Raw genomic sequence first — 14,486 nt, 5'->3', positions numbered from 1 at the left:
CCTCAACACGCCATTACTTGCGCTACAAACTTCAATAATATCGGTATAATATGTAAGTGATGGTGTGGGTTTCATCCAACTTGCCTTCGCGTTTAAACGGTTGCGGTGTATTATCGATGTAAAGTTAAACGCGATACCTTTCGGTGCAAGTCACTCGTAATTGCTTGAAATGAAATGTCTAAGGTACACGCTTATCTCGCAATTGCTTTGCCTTTATTTATAATCGAGTTGAGAATTACTGATGTGTATTACCTTTAATATTCACACAGAAAGAACCATTTTGCACTAATATGAAAAATTTAGCTACTCGGCAAATTTAGCTACCCATAGCAAGCTGATGTTATTTACTGTCATCGTAACGTTAAAATGTAATGAAAGACATCATTTTTAAGAAATGTCAACATCAGTCTGTAACAAACAGACTGATGTTCTATAGATCTATTAAAATTATAAAAATAATTTTATTAGAATTTTATCAAAATAGTTATATTGAGTGTAAGGACAATGCTGCAAGAAGTAATGGTTCAACAAGAAATCATTTTTAGATTTGTATCAAAATTGCTATACTATTTTCATAATCAGCTATCTAATATGAAAATATATTTACACAGTTAGAGCTAAAAATATCAATTGCTAATTCTTTAGCATCATTAGAAAGTGCATCAATAGACAGCACAACAAAATGTACGTTTTTAGAACGAATTGCGAGATAAACAATTGTCATTTAGTTTTGCACGTATCATTGCACCTTTGATTAGACCTGTCTCACGTTGTTTCAAAGTTTCGGTGTATTGGCCGTGACATTGGGTCAGACGCGTGCTACGAACGTGTAAAGTTCGATATCATCTAGCTTGGAGTGAAATATATCTAATTTGCATGTAAACGAGCAAGAACTGGAACTCTCGACACTTACCACGGCTGTTCCGCTACGTTAACTTTAACTTGACTACAATAAAATGTGACTGAAAAAAAATTTTGTCTGTAAAAATATCATAAATGGAATGGCTCACGTTCTCGTTTATTAATATATGGATAATTTCTGTCAAAAGATATTGGTATAAGTCGGCTGTAGATAATAATTAATAACATGATGCAAAAATCATCCCCCTTTAGTTATTATAGGTGCTTTCATTAATTCAAAATCGATTGGCTCTTAATGAATATTTAATTCTGAATGTAAAAAGAGAAGGCGCTTAATTAAATCATTATTTCAAAATCATGTTTAAGTAATAAAGTCTCAAATAAAGTAAGTAAAAATAGTCTCTGTGAAAATACTCTATTTGAAAGAAGTATGTTTTATTTCGAACTTCTCACATAAATGTTATTTCATCAAAATTGCTCGAGGCAGTTTGGAATCCCTTAGAGAAATTTAGTTCTGGCGGCATTTATTTGGTTAACGTTAATTTAATTAGTTATTTTAAGTATTATAATCGTTAATGCTTTTAATGCTTGAAATAAATAATAAATTACTAACCAAATGAATACCGCCAGTAATACATTTTTCTGAGGGATGTACTTTCTAGTAGCAGGCAAATTATTTATTTTGTGACATATTCCAAGTTATCTTCTATTGAAGATCAAAGTCGGTGTCAGGTACACAACCATGGTTCCGTATCACATCCTGATTATATGTAAGACTTTCCCGAGACGCGACATTAGCAACGCTCTGTTACCCATAATCGTGAGACTACTTGTAGTTAGCGCCAAATTCCTATTCAGAACAGCTAACATAGTTCTAACATCACGTAGAGCGGCAGAACAAGCCGGAAATGCCAAGGAACCGGTATAAGATCAATATCAAGATGGCGGTCTCCTGTTAGCTCGGAAATTCGTCCGTGCCGTATCGGGCGTGATAGCCCGAAGCTGAAATGTTCTGCAAATCCGGATTTATTGGACACAAATTTCTCGGAAAACGAGACGCGGCAGCTGGAAGGACTCGCATCGATAAAATTCGGACGCGTTATCGAATCACGTCACTGACGCCAACGTATTGTTTGTGCTAAATGCAGACTGCACTGCAGACTGATGTAAGCTTAATAATAAATATAATAATATATGTAGTAAAAAAAAAGATATTTGTGGATACATACAGTAAAAAAGATTACATGTATAATAAGAGTGTCGATAATTACGTAAATTTTTTACTCGCGTTGCTCGAGTAGCGAGATTTTGAATAAAATACGAATGAAATTTTCGCGGATTTCCGTATCCGTTCTCTCGCCAAGCGGCGAACAGTCAGACAAATCAGATTCACGACGCATTGTGAGAATATCATCGACGTGTCTGCGTTGCAATCTGTCAATTTACGCCAAAAACATGCGAGTTTACCTTGTCGCGGGAATTCGCGATACGTATTCCTGTGGGAGATAAACAGGAGTTCGTGACAGTACCCTCATCGACAAGGGTTGCTTTACAAAGATGGATCGACTATACTGACCTACAGCAATGATCGACGAGCCACCCTGCAACCGCAACCCATTCTCCCTTCGCAGCTTCCGAGATCGAGCTCACCTGAGACTCCTCGGGAAAGGGGGAACCGGGATCTCAAGGAATCGCGTGCATCGCACGGAAAAAACCGAGAAATGACAGATGTGCATCTTACGTAAAAACTTGTATTTCGCACGATACTTTTTCTTTCGGCGAACTAAGGATGACAATCGATTATTGTGCATTCTCGTGACAAATCGATCACGTTCGTCAGAAGTTTGCCAAGTATCTGTACGATATCCTTAAAACAGATCGCCCAGTATATAATAGTTCGGCTATTCTCATTCTATAATAAAGATAATACAATCAAGTCATATCTATATAACGTAATAATTTTCCGTGGTGCTTACTGAAAGTCCATTTCTAGTTAATTATAATTAATAACATTTGACGATAATTAATAATGTTTGATGTGATTAATAATATGTAACGTGTAATATATGATAATTGCATAGATAATTCACTAACGTAAGAGCTATACAATGGTGTAGTTTAGAATGCATCATCTTCAAAAATGAAATTTCAGAGAGATTTTATTATTGAAATGCAAAATCAGAATAGCATTTTATGTTACTCTTTTTGGACATGTATACTTTCACATGATTACAAGCTTTCGATACATTTTATTGTGTTAAAATCAAATATACTTTTTAAAAAAGATGTCAAACAATAGCTTGCTGAAAATTCTATCTTAAATCTATTCATTCTGGACGGCTCAAAGTCTCTTTTATTATTTATCTGTTATATTTAGAGGAGAATTGTATTTCATTTTTCAAGTTATTTTTTCAACTTTTTTATTAATTTAAACTACATTTGACATCAGTATTGAAAACCAGTGTCAATGAAACATCTATTTATGAAAGAATCTATATAAACTGTATTGGAACTAAAATATTTTAATCTTTAATATTTTGTTATCGACTTTTAAACAAGTTAATTCGTTGGAATTATTTATAATTTAGATAAAAAAATGACAAATTTTATCGTTATTATAATATTATAATTGTATTATATTATTTTTCAATTTTTGAGACATTTACGTTGGACGTAACTTAACATGTACATATTTATAATATGTTCCGCATCATCAACGTAAGTTGAACGCGGTATTATTTTAGAAATATGCCGTGTAATAGGTGTTATAGATGAATGCGACGGCATCAATAATATAAGCAATTGTGGATCACGCTATTATTAAACAGAGTTGCGGTTACAATTAATAAATACCAAATTACCATGACTAGTCGCAATCATAATTACCATATTCTAGTTACACTTATGCTTACAATGACAATAATGAACTTTGCGGTAGCAATTTGTAATTGTAATAGTACATGAATTAGTGAAATGAGGAACCAATATAGGGGGAAGTAATACATAATGTAAATTACGAATATTTCAGCACATTGTTCTTAACTGTATGTGCTTTAGAAGATAATAGGTTTATACACGTATAAACAGTGTTTTAACACTGAAATTCTACTCATATTTTTCTTACACGTTAATACTATGGACGAAAATTCACCCACAAAATAAAAAATTTTTTACGCTTTTAAAAACTTTTACACTTTAAGTTGCAAAGTGTTAAAGTAACACTAAACAAATACAATTTTAAAATATAAATCAAAACTTATTAAACATTATTTTAAACTATCAAAATTTTAATAACGAAAATTATACTATAACATTGATGAAAACACTTGGATGAAAATACATCTACCGTAGCATTTTAGGGTTTAAAAAATGTGCCAGTAAAGAATAAACAAGTTTTTATTTGAAGCATATTTAATTGAAAAAAACATGCTTGTTTAATTAAATTCACGTTTTAATATCGCGGAACTTTTTTTTCAGCTATTGAAACACCGGATAAAATAAAAAGTAAAACATGAGAATGACGATTGAAGCTATACTAACGAAGTGCATTCGCACCTTTGAAGTTGAATGCACCACGGTACAATGCGATGACTAACAAAGTAGCGATTGTTTCACGAGATAATGCAGTATAGGGGGCCGCTTTAAATGCCGCGCGGAGAAGAGTTAACGAGTAGCGGTGCGCGGCGATGGCGTAGCGCACAATGCGGAACTTTCCACCCTATATTCAAAACTGTCACATTCGGATTCACACGAATGGCGACGTTGCAAAGTTTACGGGGAAACCACCAAGTTTTGCAGCCACTCGAGCCGCTATCGATAAACATTGAACGCGAGATACGGCAAATCTACCCGCGCACACCATATCGCGCGTCTGTCTTACGATCGTGTCTTCCTTCTCGTGCCATTTCTTTTTTACAGATCTACCTCGTACTTTAAAACAATACAATTCTCCCGAGGTGCAGAATACAAAATGTTCCTTTTAAATGTTACTGTTGGCTATTGTGTACTTTTACTCGTTTCCAGGATGTTGGTCTGTTTACAGAGGAAATATTTTCTTCAAGAGTCATTCTCCTTCCCTCGTTATTTTGATCTCATATTCTCTGTATCAAAGTATTTCAATAGATGAGATAACTTGATACTTTTCAAATATTTCAAGATCGATATGACCGTCCGTTTAATCAATCCCTAATACAATCAGACACCAATCGTTATTCGAGTGCGTTTTACCGCTTATAAAAATTTCTCCTTTACGCTCGTGATTTTCCCAGACGTTGGATGAAAAATACAACGAACGTGATCACCCACTGCGGCCCATATCTCCGGGGGACGTGGGATCGAAAGCGTAGAAACGGTGATTTTACGCGAGAAAGTATAGAAATGTAACGTTGGAGACGTATCCCGCGCACGCATATATTACTCCGACTCCCGGCGCGCAATATACTGCGCGACCTCTCAAAAGTTGCGTAATGTCGCACGCGAAAATGCTTCCGCGAGAGGATACGCATCAACAAGTCTGTAGAGTGTAGTACTCTATCGGTCTGAAAGCGAGCGCCGACGTGAGTAACTCTTGACGACGACGACGACGACAACGAGGAGTCAAACACGCTCTCCAACTTTCACGAGCACGTACGACGCCGACGCTGACGTCGACATCGCCGTCGTCGGGCGTCGCTGCTTTCATTTCGCCCTTTAAGAAATCACGGGGATCTCACTTCATAATTTTATAACCCCGTCTTTTCTCCTTAGCGAGCGGCCGCCGCGATAATGCTCCAATTCCGACCGGCCGAATCCAATCTGGCGCGGGACAATATCTGAGATTACGTCTGCACGAAGCTCGACCACTACTACTTCGACGGCATAAAACTCCGCGGCGAGCGCCTCGTAAAACCGTCTTTGTACCGATCGCGGCTTTCAGAACCAACTGTGCCCGGACTGTCTATATTCCTTCGACTAATTTCGTCGCGAGATTTAGTGCTTTATCCCACTGCTAGATTTCTCCGATATTGTATAGTTTATTCCGAAGCATACATTATAACTTAAACGTTAAATACATTAATTATCTGCAGATTTAATAATGTAATCGATGTTAATGAGTTTCACACTAAAACTTTATACATAAGGAATCATTAAAGATATTATAGGTATAACTTTTATAAAAACTTTTTATAAAAATTTTATGTTTTCTTTATATATATTAATTGATCCATCACTATACATAAAAATATTAATGTACACGAATAATATAAAATTAATAGTTTAAGAAATATTTTGTATTTTATGTCAAAGTATAAGTTAAAGTTATTCGATTTTTTTATATGTGAATCATATTACAACATAAATTACAATTGTAGTAAATAATATTAAGTTAATTTGTATTTAAAATGCAGAATTAATAACACATTAGCGCTGCATTGAGAAATAGTTTAATTATTACAGACTTTTTATACTTTTATACTGTGGCGTATTTTGATATAAAATATCTCATATACTACCTTAATATTTTTATATACAATATAAACTAGGAAAATTATATTCTGTAAAAAGAAATCGTATAATTCCATTATAAAAGTTAAATGTAACCTTTGAAGCTGTTTCATGAAGCTATAAAAAAATTTACTTAATCATATTATGTTGCTTTCAACACTAAAACGCTTGATAAGAAATAAAAATTTTATATTTTACTTAATTTTAAAAATAATAGCCTATAACACCTTTAGTGATTCATTCTGCACAATGCAAGTGCTTCTTGAGAAGTTATTGAGATTGGAAAGGATATTAAAAAGGCATTAAAGTTTCAAAAATACTTGAGATACAATTCGTCCAATATCCTGCATATGCTATGGATTTTTAATATGCTTGCGCTGCACTAACATATTATTCAGGTGCGAAGGGAGAAAATGTTCGGATGATTACGTGCCTTGAATATCAAACTTCTCTCGGGACATTCTTCGCACCAAGGTCATGCGAAATTCCAATGTCCGGAAATTCCAATAGAAATACCAATGACACCCGCGAAGTAATTCGTGGCTACGAAGAAGAGCAATTCTGCGGTACGTGCTACGATACTGTCGGCTCTTATTGAGACCATTTGAGGAAGGCACGCTGGTTTATTTGCTTGACAAATGTTTCATACGGGGATTATTTTAAAAATTAATAATTAGTGGACCGCGCGATGTTCTGTCGTGTTAGGACGAGAATTATCATTATTTGGCATTGGATATTCAAAACAGTCTGAAATGTCTTTTGCAGTACTTGATAAATGTATCGATAAATTCGTAAGATGACTATTTCATGTTAATTGGGTGATGTATTAAACATATTTTTCTTTTACTCTCATGTATTCTTTTTTTCTCTTACTCTCAGTTTCAAACACATTCAAGCGGTAATAGTAATTACCTCACTCTGTATAATCAAACAAATTATTTGAAATGTATCGTGAATGATACAAAAATAATTCTTTTGCACGCTAATGCTGAGAGAAACTCGATTTTTCAAGTTTGCAGTCGTGTTTTTATGTTATTTAAGCTCTTTGGGAATAGTTTATAAAAAATCGATGCAATTATTAAAAAATAAAACTTTAGAATATTTTATAGGAAGCACATTCGCCAAGTTAGCGATCCGTCGTTACATTCTGTATTATTTTGTGACTAAAAAGAGGATACACCTCGTTGGTGCATAAAGAATGCGCTGTTACATTTTGCAAGCTTATGCACATAGTATGCTCTAATGTAAAATATTGCACCCGCGAGCGTGAACCACTCCTGTTGATGACGTTACAGAATCAACTCTACAAGAAACCATTTAACTTACACGTGTAGTGCAAAGATGCTGACTCAGAATTACGGAAATCTTTGTCGCAAGCAAACCGTATGTCTTGAGAGAGAGAGAGAGAGAGAGAGAGAGAGAGAGAGAGAGAGAGAGAGAGAGAAAAGACAAAGAATAAAACAAAACCTAGAAAACTATAGAAAGTTTTCCAATTAACTTATTCTGAAAGAATTCGGCGGACGACATAAAAGCATCCCAAACTCGTCCAACGAATTCAATCGATATCCACACTCTTTAAGTCTCAGTAAATATAACTGCGTCAATGAGAAAACTTGAAATTCGAAAGTACATAGTGCATTGTAAAATACAAAATTTATACAAGTTCACCCAAGTATAAGAAACAAAACTGCTTGTTTTAAAGTATTAAATGAAAAAGTTAAAGTACGTTTACACCTAAATTGCACTTTTCGCATAAGGTTAATAACATAGAATTTATCTACTCTTTGTCTTACCTTTTTTGTAATTCAGCTGCAAAATATATTAAAAAATAAATATCATGATTTTTCGACGTAAATAACAAAATTTTTACTGTTTATATCGTCTTGAGTGTAATAAAACAGAATGACAGTATAGTTCTTAACTAATCCTACAGAAAATGTACAGCAACTGATTTAGGAACCAGTGCGATTTTGGCAACTATTTCCTAATTCAAGAAAGTCTCAACGGTGTTTGCAGATCTGTTGCATCCCACATAAAAGTACAAAATTATAAAAAATAAATTGTGCTTCTATACGCGTGGGGCAAATAAATTTGCAACCAAGATTTTCAGTTCGAAAATGATATAGTGTAACGTCACCCGAGCTTATATTTCTCGCGAAATTGTATTCAGCTGGGCGTGGAAGACACGGTAATGCAGTTAGTGTAAATTTCATAAAGTGCGTCCGAAGAGTGCACGATACTGTAAACTCTGCGGCAGCTTATATCGAATTTTCCTGTCTCAACGGCAACCTGTCTCATCATATAACGTGGCGCGCTTTCTTTATGTTGAGACATGGATCTCAAGCGCAAGTTCCACGAAATATACATCTTCTTTCTTAAGCTATTCGCAGTTGCGCATTGAATTGCGCGCATTTATACATCTCATAGCGCGTTTATACATGCCCCTCTGCAAAGTTGGACACATACTGATATATTATCATTACACGTCCGTAATATTAATACGCGATGATATTTCAAGCGTAAAGACAATCGCAAAATCAATTTTGTAATAACGGGAAAAAATGGAAAATTACACGAATTTGATTTTATGTGTCATGCACTTTTAACTGAATTATTATTGGATGCGCACGGTTGCGTATCGAGAGAGTGTCACAAATATATAAACCTGCATTACACAAAATTTTGCTGCGTATGCATAAATCTGCCGTAATAATCACCGCATCTTGGAGCCGCACGCTGGAATTAATTAATGAATTCTACCATGATAATAAATCGCACATTAATAAAATGATGCATTTGTGCCACAGCGTTTTGCACACGGATAATTTTAACAATATTAGCCGCGATATAATTATCACTTTATCATGCATTATTGTTACATGAAAATAACTCGGTACGGACTTCCATTATGCGCGATAAAAACCGTCCATTATGTGATCGGCAGGATTTATTTGCACTGTATTTATTAGCACGAAAATCGAAAAAAGTATCAACGCATCAAATCTTTTTTTTTTTACTCACGATAGAATTATTTTGCAGTGCCACGCGAATTTATTCGGCACGATACCACGTTTAACTTTTTACATAACATCAAAAAACATTTTTTGCTTGTTACATCAACGCTGCATTTAACGCTGCGAAAGCAATTGGATTCAATTAACGGCAATCGTGCATTGCCAAAATTTAATTGTCTCGGAAATATCATGCGATGAAAGCGTCTCTTTCTCTCTCTCCGGCGCGCACGCAGACGCAAATATATCCCGAAGCTAAACATGTCGAACGGTAAAGATTAGTATTTAATCCTCTTAGTTGCCGCGCGCATGTTTTCACATAAAGTTTAAACTCAACACCTGGCCGTTAGCCTGGTAGAATTGCCTTTTTCGGCGATGTAGATATTTCGCGTGCCTATAACGCTATGAATTTTTAAAACGATATTTCGTTTTGGGCCGGGCCAACAGGACGACAGCCGACAGCCGCGTACAAACACATCGATATTGCGCGATACAAACTCGTCGCGCTGCAATTTCGACCGGACAGCATAGAAGTTCGGCAATCGCCGGACATTGGAGCGTTTAATCGCGAGATATCAATGTTGGCAAATTGGTCGATAAATTATTGCCACCGTATCGTTGATCTGCTCGCGTCCCTTTCTGTGCGTGTAACCGCATCGTTCTTCGATTTTTTTTCTTTTTTTTTTTTTTTTTTTTTTTTTTTTTTTTTTTTTTTTTTTTTTTTTTTTTTTTTTTTTTGAATAGAGGAGAGTTTACACGCCTACTCGAACTTTACCCATAAAGTTGGGTGTAAAATCGACAGGATGTTGTGTGCTTTTATCTTTTTATAATTTCATAGTTATACTAATCGTAAGCGGAAGCTATGGAAAATGAAATTCGCTCGGTGAAGTGCAATGAGACGCGATAAGGCACGCCTAAGCGTTTCCGTTAGCAACCCGTGAGATTAATAACGCGAGAGTGCATCACGTTATCGTTATAACATCGATCCGTTTTTAACAAGCCGCTGTACACTCAGAGCAACTCGTGTAAAGTAGAAATATACCAAACGTATTCCAAGTTGTACTTGTTAAAGTCAATAACGAGGTACAAAACGCATCGCGAAGATTCAAGATCTTCCATTTAAAAGAAATCTTAAAGCGAAGCAGAGAGTTTGCTGACATAATTATAAATTAATAATTGATCTACTTTTACCAATGCGCACAACAGATGTAATTGCATCTTGTTTATCTATTTTGCAAACGATAAGAATCTTAATTTCATACAACTTCTTTAATGGTTTGTTTAAAAGCTGTTTATAATTACCAATTTATTAATAAAATATAAAACAACCAAGTGCAAATTTTTAACGTATTTATCGCTACTATTTATTTCATATTTTCCGTGTGATCATAAAGTATTAATAAAAACAGTTGTAATCACATAATAAATTGTATAATATTTTATAGTAAAATTCTTGATAATTATATTATAAAAACGTAAAATTTAAATATTTTATAAGTAACCATCAAATGCAAAGTTTATGCATACAAATGTGACTTATTTATTTACTTTTTAATCGATGTGCACGTAGATTTGCGGGCAATAGTTAATCAGACGAGGTGTTCTCATGAGAATCACTTAAAAAGTTAATAACCGAATATCCGGTTAATCTTTCGTTAATGAAAGGCGCGACGGTTCTCATGCATTATCATCGATGTATCGATCCACGCTTGCCGTACATTACCATCAACGAACATTATCGTTATATTTGCATCAGCTTCGTCGCAGCTATCCATTATGAACTGAAAGCATAGATAAAAAAAGTTAGACACGGCGAAAGAAGAGAGCGCAATACAGATTTTTCCTCTACTTACGATTACTTTAACTTACAAATTTCCAGACTGGCATGTGCGATTGCGATGGATTTAATTTTTAATTACTTTGAAGTCAGTCTGTTTTTAAGCTAAATATTAATTTCATGATTGATTTCAAAATTGAAGTCTATAATCATTTTCAATAATAAAATAATTTTTTTCTGTATATTTTATTTATATAAAATAATACCACTAATATGTCAGTTTAAACGATATATTTGGAAAATAAAGTCTGGCATACTTAACGATCAAAATCTTAAAACGTCATCTTGTCGTATTTAAGTAGAGAAATATCCGTTTCAATATTGTATCTCCTAAAAAATGTACGATTATAGATCTCCGTAGCAATTTATTTTATTCTTCGCAATATTAAGTATTTGATCTTACAAGAAATTTTTGAATTTCTTCAGATATTCCGTACTTTCTGTCAGAGCGGCATTACTGTCAAGAGAAAAAAAACGTCTCTGACAACGAGAGTCTCGCAAAAGAGAAATGCGATACAAAATTTGAATCGTCTAGCAATATTCTCTAATTGCTTTTTGTTTTATTTCTACATCTATTTCAATAGTAAATAAACGCAAAAGCTTTTTGTAGATTTTTCTGAAATACGTGCGCGGGATCAATTTGGTGATGGACACACGGGATCTCGTGACCTCACTATCCGCGAACTCTATATATTTAATTTTACTTGAAGTTCGTCTGTCACTGACGCCTGTCTGAATAGCTTTCTGCGGTTCACATTTACGCTTTCGGTTTTACTAAAACCGTCATGTATCCACGCAGTCAACGATAACAACCTCGGCCGTAATCGCGAAAAGCCGCACGCTCTCTTGAACATCCCGTACGGCAAATCTGTTAGATTCTCTAACGAGCAGGTAGGTACCTGAGTTTCGCGATAATCACCGAAAATCCAACGGCCGAAACGAAACTCACGCGCTTCGCAGCGCGCGCAACACGCTTATGCAGATTGTCGCGTAATTGGCGATGCGGAGCGTGCGATCGTTTCGGCAAAATATAACGATTGCCGCGCGACGCCACGCTGGCAAAATATGGCATGTAATTTACAACAGAGCGCGATTCGTTAGTGTGCCTCGGAAAATAAACAGAGTCGTTGGCAATCAATATCTGGAATATTGCACAGTCAAGAACTTATTTATACGATATTATACAAAAACTTGTTTTTCCGTTATCAGCTTATTCTGAAAAAATTCATATAACGAAACCTCGAAAGGTCATCATATATCGCAACTTTTTGCGCGCTATGAAATCTAGGTCAGACTAAAAAATTAATCATTTATGTACGAACACTGTTTTAAGTTTGACAATTTTTCAACATAATTAAATTGCGCTTAAGTATTTGTCACATTTCAAAGCATTACCGAAAATATAAAGACTTCATGGACAGTTCTAGGTCATTTATAAATTGTTATTACGTTTGAATATTTGTGGAAAATTTGAACTCAGTTCTCTTATTGATTTAAAAGTTATTTAATTTTTTGTTTGCTCTTTTTTTGGTTTTTTTTTTTATACATATAAAATCGCGTTTTGTAGTACTTATTTGCATATTTGATGAGGGAGTAGTATTACGAATTAAATCGAATTTTTACATATACTAACAAAACTGTAATAAACGTTTGTGCAAAAGTTTATTTTGATCCGCTTACTTGTTTAAAAGTTATTTAGCTAAAATTATTTACCTAAACAGCAAAATGGCAATTTACCTGCACAAGCTATTAAAAGCCAAATTATTCGTTACTTTATTCTTTGCAGCATTGCAATTAATGCACCAAAATTTTTTATTATTGATTAGAAAGTTATATTGTATTGTACATTTAATAAACTGCGAACGTTAGAAAAATGTTTAAAAAAGTTTGTGTACAATTATGGGTCGGTATAATTAAATGTAATTTAATGTACGATTTTAATGTATGTTATTGTAACTTACTTATCTTTTTTCAATTCTTAGAACCAGAAAAAAATAAAAAACGGAAATAAACAGAACGGAAATAAAGCGCTCAGCAACGCTTGAAAAAGTGATTTTATATTACAATAATTGCAAAAGAATTAAAAAATACAAAACAACTTTATCAATACCTGTATATCTGTAAAACTTTTAATTTTGCAAAAAATATCTGATATATAATTAGAACTCGACCTATAATTGGGACCGTCACCTCACACACAAGTCACAAAACTATTGTTTCGTGAGCGAAGCACTCGGCTCGTCTGCTTATCGATCACCATTATCAAAAGTAAGAGCAGGCGTTCGGCGTCGTTCGAGGTTCTTATCGGTCCACGATAATAGATCATACTTTCCGTTGCAAATTAAATATGAGCAACCGGTATAATCCTCCGACGTCCTAAGCCGTTATTACATATTAAAAACGAGTCGCCGCCCACGCGCTATATCGTGTTCGCCTTATCGCGCTAATTCGTAAATCGATCCCTCCCGCCTAATTGCAAGAAACGCAGAGCGCACGAACGCAAACGCGAACGTGAACGCGCGAGCTTAAATGTTCGACGCGCTCGCGCGTACATCGTTAGGGCGCTCCCGCCTCTCGCACCCCCATCTCTCTACCTTCCGCCTTCTCTAATATAATACATATTTACGGCGCACTTGTACGTGATGTGCTTTATGAAATCCTAGGATTTCACAGTGTCAGACCAAATGTGCTTTAGTGCGGTGAGATACGAGCGCGAGGCTTAGGGATGTACAAGGGGCGTCGGACGATGTTGCTCGTAACAGCCGGACGGCGGTAACGATAGGGAACCGTAAGCGGAAGAGGACGTTGAAATGAATAGTTCGTGGGGTATCGTTCGGGATCGCGCCGCGCCGCACCGTCTGTACAGAGAGTAGCCGGGCTCTGTTTCAATTTCAGCAGCCGCCGCCACCGCCGCTTTCGCGTCCAGCGCGTTACAACCGCGATTGATTTCTATGGCGCCCGCGCGTAACAAGTCCGACCTTTCGGCCGTGTTTTCGGAAATTGGCCGACGCGATCGTAACTCGGTAGAGCGCCACAGGTTATTTTCGCGGCCGGTGACGTGCTATTTGAATATCGACCGCGCGCGCCTAATATCCGTGGGATTTTTAGCCGCGAGAAATAATACGATACATCGCCTGTGCTTCGCGCTTCTCCCTTTCTATCTCCTCTCTACGCAATTGATATCTACTTTCGAGAAAAACTCAGCTCAATCCGTTCAGCGTACACACCACCGTTTCCTTCCTTTGTCGCTTCATCTTCTTTGACAGGGAAAAAGCTTGCAAAAGCTGTCTTTG

The sequence above is a fragment of the Solenopsis invicta genome, chromosome 16 (genome assembly GCF_016802725.1).
Source record: "Solenopsis invicta isolate M01_SB chromosome 16, UNIL_Sinv_3.0, whole genome shotgun sequence".
Taxonomy (NCBI): domain Eukaryota; kingdom Metazoa; phylum Arthropoda; class Insecta; order Hymenoptera; family Formicidae; genus Solenopsis; species Solenopsis invicta.
This window is presented reverse-complemented; position numbering follows the sequence as displayed.